Source organism: Crocuta crocuta, unplaced genomic scaffold, assembly GCF_008692635.1.
Source record: "Crocuta crocuta isolate KB4526 unplaced genomic scaffold, BGI_CrCroc_1.0 scaffold75, whole genome shotgun sequence".
Lineage (NCBI taxonomy): Eukaryota > Metazoa > Chordata > Mammalia > Carnivora > Hyaenidae > Crocuta > Crocuta crocuta.
In genome coordinates this window covers 1,047,718-1,063,622 of record NW_027530350.1, presented here as the reverse complement: position 1 = coordinate 1,063,622, position 15,905 = coordinate 1,047,718, and positions in this window count along the sequence as shown.

Below are 15,905 nucleotides of genomic sequence, written 5' to 3'. Positions count from 1 at the left end.
CCCCAAACCAGCAGAGGACAGAAAATAATAAAGATTAGAGCAGAAATCAATGCTATAGAAACTAAAAACCAGTAGAACAGATCAATGAAACCAGAAGCTGGTTCTTGAAAGAATTAACGAAATTGATAAACCCCTAGCCAGTTTGATCAAAAACAAAAAGGAAAGGACCCAAATAAATAAATGAAAGAGGGGAGAGCACAACCAACACAGCAGAAATACAAAGATAATGAGAGGCTATTCTGAGCAATTATACGCCAATAAAACGGGCAATCTGGAAGAAATGGACAAATTCCTAGAAACATATAAACTCCCAAAACCGAAAGAAGAATAAATAAAAAATTTGAACAAATCCATAACCAGTAAACAAATCGAATTAGTAATAAAAAATCTCCCCAAAAAACAAGAGTCCAGGGCTGGATGGCTTTTCAGGGGAATTCTACCAAACATTTAAAGAAGAGTTAACACCTATTCTTTTGAAGCTGTTCCAAAAAACAGAAATGGAAGGAAAACTTCCAAACTCTTTCTATGAAGCCAGCATTACCTTGATTCCAAAACCAGACAAAGATCCCACTAAAAATGACAACTACAGACCAATTTCCCTGGTGAACATGAATGCAAAAATCCTCAATGAAATATTAGCCAACCAGATCCAACAATACATTAAAAAAATTATTTACCATGACCAAGTAGGATTTATACCTAGGATGCAGGGCGTGATCAATATCCACAAAACAATCATATTGATTGATCATATTGATCACATCAATAAAAGAAAGAACAAGAACCACATGATCCTCTCAATAGATGCAGAGAAAGCACTGGACAAAATACAGCATCCTTTCTTGATAAAAACCGTCAAAAAAGGAGGGATAGAAGGATCATACCTCAAGATCATAAAAGCCATATGTGAAAGACCCAATGCTAATAACATCCTCAATGAGGAAAAACTGAGAGCTCTCCCCATAAGGTCAGGAACAAGATAGGAATGTCCACACGTGCCACTGTTATTCAACATAGTATTGGAAGTCTTAGCCTCAGCAATCAGACAACACAAAGAAATAAAAGGCATCCAAACCGGCCAGGAGGAGGTAAAACTTTCACTCTTCGCAGGTGACATGATACTCTATATGGAAAACCCAAAAGATTCCACCAAAAAACTACTAGAACTGATTCATGAATTCAGCAAAGTCATAGGATATAAAATCAATGCACAGAAATCGGTTACATCTCTATACACCAATAATGAAGCAACAGAAAGCAAAATCAAGGAATTGATCCCATTTACAATTGTACCCAAACACATAAAATACCTAGGAATAAATCTAACTGAAGAGGTGAAAAATCTATACACTGAAAACTATGGAAAGCTTATGAAAGAAATTGAAGAAGACACAAAAAATGGAAAAATATCCCATGCTCATGGATAGGAAGAACAAATATTGTTAAAATGTCAATACTACCCAAAGCAATATACATACTTAATGCAATCCCTCTCAAAATAACATCAGCATTCTTCAGAGACCTAGAACAAACAATCCTAAAATCTGTACGGAACCAGAAAAGACCCCAAATAGTCAAAGCAATCCTGAAAAAGAAAACCAAAGCTGGAGGCATCACAGTTCTGGACTTCAAGCTGTATTACAAAGCTGTAATCATCAAGACAGTATGGAACTGGCACAATAACAAACAGCTCAGATCAATGGAACAGAATAGAGGATCCAGAAATGGACCCATAAATGTATGGCCAACTAATCTTTGACAAAGCAGGAAAGAATATCCAATGGAATAAAGACAGTCTCTTCAGCAAGTGGTTCTGGGAAAACTGGATAGCAACACGCAGAAAAATGAACCTGGATCACTTTCTTACACCATACATAAAAATAATCTCAAAATGGATGAAAGACAGGAAGCCATCAAAATCCTCAAGGAAAAAGCAGGCAAAAACCTCTTTGACCTTGGCCACAGCAACTTCTTACTCAACACGTCTCCAGAGGCAAGAGAAACAAAGGCAAAAATGAACTATTGGGTCCTCATCAAAATAAAAAGCTTCTGCACAGTGAAGGAAACAATCAGCAAAACTAAAAAGCAACTGACGGAATGGGAGAAGTTATTTCCAAACAACATATCAGATGGAGGGTTGGTATCCAAAATCTATAAAGAACTTATCAAACTCAAGACTCGAAAAACAAATAATCCAGTGAAGAAATGGGCTAAAGACATGAACAGACACTTAAAAGATGACATCTAGATGGACAACAGACACATGAAACGATGCTCAACATCACTCATCATCAGGGAACCACAAATGAAAACCATAATGGGATACCTTCTCACACATGTCAAAATAGCTGTCATTAACCTGTCACAATGAGTTGTATTTAACAACTCAGGCAACAACAGATATTGGTGAGGATACAGAGAAAGAGGATCTCTTTTGCACTGCTGGTGAGAATGCAAACTGGTGCAGCCACTCTGGAAAACAGTATGAAGTTTCCTCAAAAAATTTAAAATAGAACTACCCTACGACTCAGCAATAGCACTACTAGGTATTTATCCAAGGGATACAGGTATGCTGTTTTGAAGGGACACATGCATCCCAATGTTTATAGCAGCACTATCAACAATAGCTGAAGTATGGAAAAAGCCCAAATGTTCAGGGATGGATGAATTGATAAAGAAGATGTGGTGTATATATATATATATATATATACACAATGGAATATTACTCGCTGATCAAGAAGAATGAAATCTTGCCATTTGCAACTATGTGGATGGAACTAGAGAGAATTATGCTAAGCGAAATTAGAGAAAGACAAATATCATAGGATTTCACTCATATGAGGACTTTAAGATACAAAACAGATGAACATAAGGGAAGGGAAGGAAAAATAATATAAAAACAAGGAGGGGAACAAAAACATAAGAGGCTCTTAAATATGGAGAAAAACAGAGGGTTACTGGACGGGTTGTGGGAGAGGGGATGGGTTAAATGAGTAANTCCATTTTTGATGTTGAGATCCTCTGCTCTCTGCAGGCAGGGTAGGATGGGAGATGATGGGCCTGCAGAGCAGGAGGCGGCCGGCCGGAGGCAAGTAGCAAGAGGATCACGGGAAACCATTCACGGCTTTATGTGAGAGCAACATCTTCCTGGTACTCCACGAATCTCTTCCCTGCACATGATTGGAGACCAGCGCATGGAGGAAAGAACACAGCTTTTGGAGTAAGACCGCCATGGTGATCCACCCACAGCCGGGTGACTTTGGGCAGGTCATTTATCCGCTGTGCCTCCCTCTTGCTGCCGTGAAAGCCTGCTGATTGTAACCTGCCTAGTAGCGCTCTGTGAGTGAGAGCTTTAGTCTAGTAAATGTTTGAGCCTCCTCTTTTTTATGTCTCTGCAATGTAGCTTTTGAGCCCAAAGAGGCAATTGCTTCTTCAAAGCCCTTTGGACATAGGTGAGGGTTGCAATCCTTTGATCCCCACAAGTGCTGGGGATCAACACTGTCCCTGATACAGTGACTGTGTTTCCTGAACCAAAGAGCCAGACTGAACCTTACAAAGCATATGAAAAACTGTGAATGTTTACAGGAAAAGATTTATAAAAGGATAAAATTTCAATGACTTTAGGTAATATTTCATATTTTTAAATGCAAGTATGTATAGATTTCTGGTTTTTATACAGTATGTGATAATGTAAAGTTGGAGACAGTCTGGAAAATTCAAGTCACGGGTTCTAACCTTGTATCTTTATATTTCTCATAGCACCTGGGTGCTCAGAAAATGAAAACAAGAAAGAAACCACATTCAGGGATCTGTGGAGACAGGTAAAGATCACAAGGCTCTCAGTTTATGGCTTGTTGCTGTCTCTTACCTACAGCCACTGCTGTTGGAGATATACAGTCTATTGCTAATCATTCTTTTTTCACTTCCAGTTTCCTACTGGTCTTTAGAGTTACTCCCAATGTTGTCTAAAAGCGTATTATTGAAATATATGTGACTAGGACTAGCTTGTGAGAGTCCTAATGAACAATGGAGCTCATTACAAGCTATATGCTGGCCTGAGGGCAGGGTTGCTTCTCACCAACGTGTGTGTGTGTGTGTGTGTGTGTGTGTGTAAGAGAAGAGAGAGACAGAGACAGAGAGAGTAACAGTGTTGGGGTGTGTTTCTGCCATCTAAAGATGGCCCTCCACTGGCTATTTTTACTCTTGTGTAATATGTTCTTCTGACACGAAGACCCATGAATTCCACCCCAGGGAATTTGTCATGAATAACTAATCAGGAAAAAGAGCTGTTTATACCTATTTTTACAAAATTGGGGAAAAGAGCAGTCTAAATATTGATCACTACAGAATTGGTAAGAGAGCTATGGTGTGTACAGTGGGACATTATGTAGCCATTAAAAATGGTATTGGCAATGACATGGATGAGAAAAGAGTTCTGCCGCATACTGTTGAATGAAATAAGCCATAATAGCATATATAACATTCCATTTATATCATATTCACATATTTATTCACCTCTAAGTGTGTGCATTTACACGTCTATGTGTGTGAGCACTGGATAATGTTTACTTTCTTTGTATTTTTCCATATTGTCTTGTTTACAGTGAACATGGATTAGTATTATAAATAGCTATTTTATAAAAACTACATTCATAAATATATTTACTATAACATTATAACAGAAAATATTTAGAGAACACTGTATTAGTCAGGGTTCCCCAGAGAAAACGAGCCAATAGGAGATTTATTACAGGAACTGGCTCACCTGGTTATTGACACTGAGGAGTCCCATGGCTTGCTGTCTGCACACTGAGCGCGGAAAGCCAGTGATGCTGTTCGCCTGAGGCTGAAGGCCTGAGAACCTGAGGGCCGCTGGGACCTCGGAGTTGAAAGTCCTGGAGTTGAAAGGCCCAGGTGCCAGGAGCTCTGCTGTCTGAGGGCAGGAGAAGACGGGAACCCCAGTTTAAGAAGAGTTGGGGGATGCCCATGCACACCGGTAGGGGAGATCTCTTTGGACTACTGAGTCAAACGCTCATCTCTTACCCAGAAATAGTGCTTCCCCTGCCATCTGGGTATTTCAGTCAAGGTAACACATAAAATTAACCCTCACAAGCACTACATGCCAGGCACTGTGCTAAATGTTTCTCATACATGGTGTCTAGAATAGCCAGAACAACCACAAAACCAAAAACCAAACCTGAACACAACCTGAAATATTTGACAGTAGGAAAATTGTTTAAAGAGTGGAATTGTATGGGGGTGCCTGGGTGGCTCAGCTGGTTAAGCATCTCTTGTCTTCAGCTAAGGTTATGATCTCTTGGTTCTTGAGTTTGAGTCCACGTGTAGAGCTCTCTGCTGACAGTGTGGAGCCTGCTTGGGATTCTTCCTGCCCCTTCCCCACTGGCGTGCTGTCTCTCTCTCTCTCTCAAAATAAATAAGCTTAAAAAAAGTAGAATCAGGGGCGCCTGGGTGGCTCAGTTGGTTAAGTGTCTGACTTCAGCTCAGGTCATGATCTCATGGTTCGTGGGTTCGAGCCCTGCGTCGGGCTCTGTGCTGACAGCTAGCTCTGAGCCTGGAGCCTGCTTCGGATTCTGTGTCTCCCTCTCTCTCTGACCCTCCCCTGCTCACACTGTCTCTCTCTCTCTCAGAAATAAATAAAAAAAGAAAACATTAAAAAAAAGTAGAATCATATGCCCTCATTAAAATTCCAATTATGAAGGCTGAATGGAATCATTGGAAAACACTTAGCATATTGTTCAAAAGGCAAAGGTACTGTGCTGTCTGGGTGGCTCAGCTGGTTGAGCGTCTGACTTGGCCTCAGGTTATGATCTCCCGTTTCGTAATTTTGAGCCTCATGTGGGGCTGACAGTTCGGAGTCTGGAGCCTGCTTCAGATTCTGTCTCCCTCTCTCTCTGCCCCTCCCCCACTCACCCTCTGACAAAAATAAATAAACATTTTAAAAACAAACAAAAAAAGGCAAAGGTACTGATTGCTGCTCTGTTAATGTCTGCCTGGGGTGGAGGTCTGGAAGGTGTCAGCAGAAAGCAGTGGTGTTATTGTGGGTGAATATTTTTCCTTTTAAAAGCTGGTGATGTTGGGGCACGTGGCTGGCTCAGTCGGTGAAGCATGCGACTCTTGATCTGGGGTCATGAGGTCAAACACCACATTGGGCATGGAGCCTACTTTTAAAAAAGTTGAAATAAAAAAACCAGCTTCTCTTGTCTGCCAGTGGCTTTCTTAATTAACAAATGCCAACGAGATGACCATGTAGGCTCAAGGCTACCATCAGGATACCACTTGCCAACCAGAATCAGAAATACAGGACCCAAAGGGGGACAAAGGAATTACTTGATGTTTTAGAAAGAAAACACCAAGTTTATAAAGTGTTTATATCTCTGCTTCTGTTCTGCCTTCTCCCTCCTCATGCCAACCCTCAATTCCTCTGAGAAGCTTAGTGCTCCAGTGTCCACACCCATCCCTCTTCTGGAATGTTTGCTTCCTTTCCTCCTTCTGGAAAGTACACCAGCCATTAGTTCTTTACCCTTTCCCCAAACTCACACTCAAAGTCACATCTTGGGACCTCTCCTGTGAAGATATTTAATGTGATGTACAGTTTATCTCCCCACCCACGCAGAGAGGTTCTCGTTTGGGGTTCCTGTATCTCCTCATGCATCTGTCCTCAGAGTTCCTGGCACAGTCTCAGAAGGGCTCAGCAGCTCTTCACAGAATGAATCAGCGTGTGACTTTTCAGGGGCTGATTATTTCTAGTTGGCATTTTCCAGCCTTGCCTACCCTTGCCACCTTTCTGCAGCCCATGGAGACTCTGCATTTCATTCTGCTTCTTAGTATCTGCTGCCAGAGTCTGGGAAGAGGAAGAGAAATGGACAGACCCCCAAGCTGCTGCTACTGCCTTTAGGAAAGTTGAACTTTGGCAACTTCTCTGTGCTTTTATCTTTCTTTCCTCCCTTGTCATTCATTAAACCAAATTTCCCCAATCTGGGAATGACCTTGGGAATGGTTGTCAGAGGCTGTGTTTTCAGGAATGGACTGGATTCAGATTCAGCTGGGAAAATTCACCAAGGCCAGTCTGTCAAAGCAGAAGTGACACAGAAGCCATAGAGACCCAAGGCAGGTCTAGGGGAGCAATCCCCAAACTGTGTGCAATGGAGTCAGTGAGTTGGGGGGTGGCTCCTCTTCCAGGGGCTTTTGATGTTGCTAGATCTCCAGTCAACATTTTGGGACAAGCTGCTTGGGTACTGGATTCTCTGTTTTTCTGGAAATGGCAAGAATGCCAAGAGGGCGTTCACTTTTCTGTAGGCCTCCCCTGTGTTGGACTGCCTTCCATGTGCCGTAGTATTGAATCCTCATACCACCCCTTGGGAAGGGGTTATCTACAGTTCAGCAACAAGGTGCAGCAGGCTGAGTAACTTGCCGAGGTTCAGGAATTAGTGAGGAGCCTGGGATCAAATCCACAGCCTCTCCCCACTCCAGGTTCTTTCCATTACTTTTGATGCTAGCAGTACAGAGAAGTGCTTCTCACAGGGTGGGGTTCGGGAGGGGGCCCAGGGAATTCCCTATTCACCTATTCATTCATAGGGAGACCCTAATTCACCTCAAATCTCTCAACGAGACAAGTGTTTCCTTTGTAATTCCTTCCTTTAATCCTACTTACAGGGAACAACTTGGTTTGGTGTTAGTGGATCTCTACTACTTTGCCGATCTTTGACACTTGCCAATCCCCCTTTTTCACAGGAAAGGAGGCCTTTGGTAGTCATCTGTATCCCTAAAATTTGATAGCGTTTTCAAACATTTTTATTTTTTTTTTCAGTATTTTTGGAGTTTTGTTTTCTTAGGATTTATACTTACGTTTTCTTCTTTTTATGGCAAATTATGATTGTTTTTCACTTACAGTACTGCTATAACATTTTCTTTTAAATAACTATTTACATAAAAAGATGAATTGATTTAAGGAAAAATTAAGTAAATAAAGTTATAAGTTCAGGTTCTGGGTTGACCAGACAGCCACATGCAAAAGAATGAAGTTGGATCCCTTCTTTACACCAGATGTAAAAATTAACTCAAAATTAGGCCAAATATAAGACTAAAACTATAAAACTCTTGGAAGAAAATATAAAAGCAGATTTTGAGACCTTGAGTTAGGCAGTGCTTTTTCATATATGAAGCCAAGAGAATAAGCAACAAAGGGAAAAATGAATAAATGGAATTTCATCAAAAGTAAAAACTTCTGTGCTACAAATGATACAGTCAAGAAAATGAAAAAAAAAATAACCTACAGTATGGGAGAAAATATTTGCAAATTATTTATCAGATATACAACCTGTGTTCTGAATCTATAAAGAACTTTTACAACTTAATAATAAAAAGAGAAATAACCCAATTAACAAATGGGCAAAGGATCTGAATAGTTGTTTCTGCAAAAGAGATATGCAAAAGGCCGATTGATAAGTATAAGTATATCAAAAGAGACTTTTATCATCAGTCATTAGGGAAATGAAAATGAGATGCACTTCATACCTATTAGGATGGTTATAATAAGAAAAAAAGACAGATAATAACAAGTACTAGCAAACTTATGGAGAAATTGGAACCCTCATACATTGCTGGTGGGAATGTAAAATGGTGCAACTATTTTGAGAAACAGTTTGGCAGTTCCTCAAAATGTTAAGCATGGAGCTGCCATTTAACCCAGCAATTTCACTGCTAGATAAATGAAAACATGTGTCTGCACAAAAATTTGTACATGACCCCAAAGTAGAAACAACACACATTTCCATCACCTGGTGCATAGATAAATAAAACGGGGTTGTGATGGTTAATTTGATGTGTCAACATGGCTGGGACATGGAGTCCAGATATTTGGCCAAACATTATTATGGATGTTTCTGTGAAGGTAGTTTTTGGATGAGATTAACATTTAAATTGGTGGATTCTGAGTAAAGCAGGTTACCCCTCCCCTCGACCCCATGTAGGTGGGCCTCGTCCAACCAGTTGAATGCCTAAATAAGACAAAAGACTGACTTGACCTGAGCAAGAAGGAATACTGCCAGCAGACTGTGTTTTGGACTCAAACTGCAAACTATCTCTTCCCTGAGTCTCCAGCATACCAACCTACTCCATCAGATTTTGGACTCACCAAGCCTCCACGAACATGAGCCAATCTCTTAAAAATAAATCTTGCGCTCTCTCTCTCTCTCTTTACACACACACACACACACACACACACACACACACACACACACACACACATTCTGTTGGTTCTCTGGGAACTCTGACCAAAACAGTGGTATATATACATTTAATGAAATATTGTTTGGCCATAAAAAATAATGAAGTACTAATTCATGCTACAACATGGATGAATCTTGAAAACATTATGTAAGTGAAAAAAAACGGTCACAAATTTTATGATTTCATTTATCTGAAAAGTCAGAATAGGCAAATTCATAGAGACATGAAGTACATTGATGGCTCTTTAGGGCTGGAGAGTGGGTGTGTGTGGGGAATGGGGCGCTACTGCTAATGGATATGGACTTTCCTCTCGGGGGGACAAAAATGTTGTAAAGTTAGATTATGGTGATGGTTGTACAGCTCTGTTCATATACTAAAAATACTGACTTGTACACTTTAAATAGGTGACTTCTATCTCAATACAGATTTTTTTTTTTAAGTACAGGTAGGAAGTGGCTACAACAAAGTTCACAAAGAGAGTACAAATATGTCTGAAATTCTGGGAAATGCTGAATTGGAGCCTGATGTTCCTCAGAGAGTCTGGTGAACCTCTCTGGAGACACACTGTCTGTACATGTTTCCTTTTTATTCCCTGTTGTGTTATTCATAGTCACAGCAAATCAATCCAGTTTTGTCCTAGGCTGGTAGCTCTATTACTCAACCTGATTAAAAATATAAGAGCAAAATATAGGTTGGCTTATAAAGTAAGAGGTAGAGATGCTGACAGATGCTAAAGAGGAATCTAAAATACACATTGGACCACTGCCTGGAAGGAGGATGGAAATTTATTATCTGAGGGAGGTTTATGTGATATTTCATGTTCTGAGTGTTCCCATCCAGGAACAAAGAGCTGACCCGCTTTTCAACCTTACGTGGAGACAGAGGTGGTGGGGGCCAGCTGCACGTCCAGCATCTTCAATTATCTCTGAAAATCAGTCTCAGAGATTCTTTCGAGAGTTGGTGCCAATATATTTCTGAGAGTTGGTGCCAATATATTTCTGAGTGGCCACAGTCCATTCCCCCCCCAAAAAAATTTTTTTAAAAGAATAAAATGTTAAAAAAAATTTTTTAAACATACACATCAATTCTCTAGGGTTCTATGTATTAAAAAAAAAAACACTTTCATATTAAATAAAAACTTTCATTAGGTAGTCAAGCTTTTTAAGTACCACCCACCCCCTTCTCTGAAAACTATTGATCATGTACTACCCAACTCCCTTTTTTTAATTAAAAAAATTTTTAACATTTATTTATTATTGAGAAACAGAGAAAGACAGAGCATGTGCATGACGGGAGTTGTGAGAGGGGGAGACACTGAATCCAAAACAGGCTCCAGGCTCTGAGCTAGCTGTCAGCACAAAGTCCGACGTGGGGCTCGAACTCACAAACTGTGAGATCATGACCTGAGCTGAAGTTGGATGCTTAACTGAGTGAGCCACCAGGCACCCCTACCCAACCCCTTATAGACCCTCTTGAGTGGACAGCAAGGGTTGTGACCCCACCTCACTGGACACAGTGGATTCCACCAGGGTAGACGTCTGACCCACACTGGGCCATCAGCTTCTCTTTCCTGGAAATTTGGGAATTGGATATAAAGGTTAGTTCATATGCTTCCTAAAAGAATTTTAGAGTGACTTATGAAAGTTTTTATTGTATGTATATAGAATTGCAAAGGATGTTATTTCCTGGGCTTTACAAATTCTTACATTTTAAAATAAAATAATAATATCACTCTTCTCTAAATATCTAAATTCATCCATAAGAAAAGNAAAAAAGAAAAAGAAAAAGAAAAAAATAAAGAGTAACACGTTTTATAAAAAATAAATAAATAAATAAATTAACTATGTGAGATGAACACTAAAAAAAAAAAAAGAAAAGAACAAGTACTTTATTAGTAGCAGGACATTATACATCATTCTTTTTTTCTCTTTAAACCTATTTTTACATTCCAATTCTCCATTTTATGTTGGTCACAGTATCTTAATTCTCTAGAACAAAAATACTTACATAAATTGGAATAAAAAATATAAAAATTTTCAGTGACCATAAGGCTTTCAGTGTGTTAAAAACAAGTAAATATGCTACCTATTTTCCAAAGTATTCAATGTAAAGTAAAATATTATTGGCCTTTTAATTTCTTGGCTCATGTATTCAGTGATAAATAGTTCATATTGATGAATATCACATATTTCTATTTATCTCCATTTAAAATCCTATCTATAATTATATATCTGTAATCAATATATAATGATCGACTTTGTTCAAATAAATGTGCAAAGGAAACTGGAAGTAATTTGCATACTAGCGTAACTTAATTCTTTGACATTCTTGGAGATTTATGCCCCAAATTCCTTAGTGATCTTCCAGCAAATATTATTTTTTTTAAAATGTTTTATTTATTTCTAGGAGAGAGAGAGAGAGAGACAGCGTGAGCAGGGTAGGGTCAGAGAGAGAGGGAGTCACAGACTGAAACAGGCTCCAGGCTCTGAGCTGGCAGTCAGCACAGAGCCCGACACGGGGCTCGAACCCACGAACCGCGAGATCATGCCCTAAGCGAAAGTCGGACGCTTAACCGACTAAGCCACCCAGGCGCCCCCAGCAAGTATTATTTTAATGATCTATCAGTGGACAATTCTAGTAGCTCTGTCTTCCAATTTTGATATAAGCAATAAAATGGAAACTTCTGACTTGCCTAATGGCAGATATTATCAGTGCCCACCCACTTCTCTGAGGCACTAAGCATTTCAGGATACAAAGATAGTGTCTTATTACAAATATATATGACTGTCTCCAAGAGCCTTCCCTTTGCCTGAATCTGAGGGAGACAAGTGTCAGGGAGTTTAATGCCCCTGGGGACAGACTTCAATCAATGACAAGAGATTCTGAGCTTCCTTGCTTCTTTAGGTGGGATAGTCCTGACTGTGTTCTATATCATCTCCCCAAGGTTCCCTATGGAAGTGAGTGCGTTTCTCAGTGGTAACTTGCTCAATAGGGCATTCTCTATTGGCCTTCTTCTCTTATCACTCTCTTGCTGACGCTTCCTGGGATCACTTTCCTCATATTGCATTTGCCCTCAACTCTTGACCTTGGCAATGCTTCTGGGATAACCCACCTGCAGTGAGTTGAACTGTAGCCACCATAAAATATGTCCATGTTCCAAACCCCAGAACCTGTGAATGTGACCTATTTGGAAAAAGAGTCTTTGCAAAAGTAATTAAGTTAAAAATCTCAAGACGAGATCATTCTGGGTTACCAGAGAAGAGTCCCTAAATCCAAAGACAAATGTTCTTATACAAGAAAGAAAAGAAGGTCCAGAGACACAAAAGGCCATGGAAAGACAGAGGCAGAGATAGAAATGATAAAGTCTTGAGCCAGTGAATGCCTGGAGCCACCAAGAGCTGGAAAAGGCAAGGAAGGACTTTCCCCTAGAGCCTTTGGAGGGAGCACGGCTGACACTTTGATTTTGGACTTCTGGCCTCTAGAACTGTGAGCAAATAAATTTCTGGTGTTGTAAGCCACCAAACTGGTGGCAATGTTTGTTATGGCAGCCATGGGAAACTAAGTTCTGGGGATGGATTGTGGTGAGGGTTGCACAACAGTGGGTGTTACTTAACGCCACTGGACTGTGCACCTGAAAATGCTTAAGCTGGTACATTTTATGTTATATGCACTTTACCACCATCACTACCATCACAACAAAGTAGAAATAAAGAAAAAATAATGGAAGCTAGAGATTAATAACAGAATTAGATTTAGTCAGTGCTCAAGGGGTCCCATGGATGGGGGCGGGGGGAGTGCAGGAGCACTTCTGTCATGTGATGTGGGGTGGAGGCTGAGGTCCAGAGGGGTTGGATATCTTGTCTTATCTTACATTCTCCAGCTGTATCCTTCAGTGGGGTTAGAAGAACAAACTAGAAGGCATCCTCCCATATGAAGACAAACTAACCAAACAAATATGGCATGATTTTATCTGGAATACAGCAAGCTTCTGCATCCTCTAGACTTGGAAAGCTCTGGCAAAGTTCTTTCTTCCCTGGCTCTGTGTCTTCAGACATGGTGAGTGCTATCACTGAAAGTGGGCTGAGTTTGCGAGGCCAGCCTTTCCACCAGCGAGAGTTCTTGAATTTTTGTGTTTTGGGATTCCTTTGAACATCTTTGATACTTTGATGATAGGTAACTTTTTTACCTGAAAAATCCACATGTCCACATCCTCTCATGGATCCTTCCGGGAGTTTGTGACTTAGGGTTACATGCACCTGCTCTAGATGCTATTTCATCTAGGCATTATATGTGCTATGTGAGTAGCTGCCAGCGGGTCAACCTCGGTGCCAATTAGGTCTTACTCATAGTTGCTTCTAGAAGCTCACAGTCTCACAGAGGAGACACATACAGTGTTAGCTGGGACTTTCCCAGGTTTAAGTGATAAAAAACTAATCTAACAAGCTTAACTTAAAAGTCAATATATTTGGTTCTTTTAACTGGGAATTTCAGGGATTGTGGGTTTCAGGCACCTCTGGATTTAGGTTTCAGGTGTATCATCAGGACTGAATCTTTTTCCATCACACAATTCTGCGCTCCAATGGGTTCTTAGATTTTCCTCTGGAGGCCAAGTTCTAAGTGTCTATGATATTAGTACTAGTATTTGAGGAGGAGAGATGAATTCTTTCTCTTTCAGGGTCGGATCCACCTCCTCTGTGTGGCCAGCCTGCATCTGGTGCCTCCCTTGTGTGTGGGAGAGTGGGGCCATGTAATTGACAGCCTTAGAAGGTGGAGGAAGGCGTCTTTGAGAAGAAAAGATCCTGGACAGAACAAAAGTAACAGATGTCTGCTGCAGACATGTATACAAATAATTGTAAGTCAGCATGATGGATGGATACGATAATGGAAACACAGCACGGTCCACTGGGGACATGGAAGGGGTTATCAACTCTACTGGATATGGTGACGCCAAATAAAGCTTCATAAAAGATATGCATGATGCCTTAAAATATACTAATTATATTCAATGTTATTTATCTATAGCTCCATGGCTATTGTCTTTCTTGCTCATTTTTTATTCCTAGATCCAAGCACAATCCTTGCATACTTTGGCAGCTCAAGTATTTGTTGAACTGGAGTTTTAGAACAACAGTAAGATAGCCTCCTGTTTAGATGAAGATTTAAAGAAGTTGAAGCACAAAAAGATCATTCTGATAAATTTCCATTCCACTTTATGGTTGACTTTAGTTGAACTTTTATCCAGAGAGTCCGTTTTGAAATCCCGTCAGAACTCAGTTTTATTTTTAATGTTATTTTTTGTCACAAACATCTCACAGCCTTGATTTGATAAGTTCTCAGGCTTCTTGCTCTGTGATCAAGCATTAAATGAGCACACGGTGCAAACTGTAAAATCATGGAGAAGTTTAAGCCAATCTTCTGATTAATACAACTTTGGAAACTCAGTCTTTAACTTATTCTTGTGATATAATGGCAGTGTGTAAAGAATCTGAAGTGTTCTTTTTCTATCCAGCACCTCCCTAGAGAACTGATTTATGGATCTTTCTTGTCATTCTGGTCCAAACAGACCTGAAAGCACATGGAGTTTAGGCAGACTGCATATTTATTAAAGGTAATCTGGAGCCCGTGAAAAAATTACTAGGGGAGGATTTTTGGTTTATTAATACCTGTTACTTATACCAATAGGTTTTTTAAAAATGTTTACTTATTTTTGAGAGAGAGAGAGTGAGAGAGAGAAAGCACACATGCATACGTAAGTGGCGGAGAAGTGAAGAGCAGTGACAGAGGATCTGAAGTGGGCTCTGCACTGACAGTGAGTCCAATATGGCGCTCAAACTCTCGAGATGTGAGATCATGACCTGAGCTGAAGTCGGAAGCTCAACCTACTGAGCCACCCAGGTGCCTCTCTACCAAATAGCTTTTGATCTTTGTTTTTGAGCACTGTCACTTCACACGCTTAGGCCAGCTCACTTCACAAAGGGGCTGTGGGGATTTTCTCCCCAAACTGTATTTTCTTATTTTCTTTTTTAAAGTTTATTTATTTATTTAAGATTAAAAATTTTTAAGTTTTATATATTTATTTTGAGAGATAGAGAAAGCATGAGCGGGGAGGGGCAGAGAGGGAGAGAGGGAATTCCAGGCAGGCTCCATGCTGTCAGTGTGGAGCCCCATGCAGGCAGGGCTCAAACTCACAAACGGTAAGATCGGTAAGATCGTGGCCTAAGCCAAGATCAAAAGTCAGACGCTTAACCAACTGAGCCACCCAGGTGCCCCTAAATTTATTTATTTTTGAGAGAGAGAGAGAGAGAGAGAGAGAGAGAGAGACAGGAGGGGCAGGGAGTAAGGGAGAGAGAATCCCAAACAGGCTCAGCACTATCAGCACAGAGCCCAAAGCAGGGCTTGATCACAAACCATGGGTCATGACTTGAACTGAAATCAAGAGTCAGATGCTCAATAGACTGAGCCCCTCAGGCGCCCCTTCCCCAACTGTACTTTCAATGGAACTCAGGCACTAGGTTGAACTCAGCACCCTCAGTTTATCTCCCATTGCTCTGTGGTGTATGCATGGCCCTCTTTTATTTTCTACTTGGGTGTTTATTTGTTGATAATATATTGAACACCCATGAACTCATAATCCAATTAGAAAAGGAATACACTGA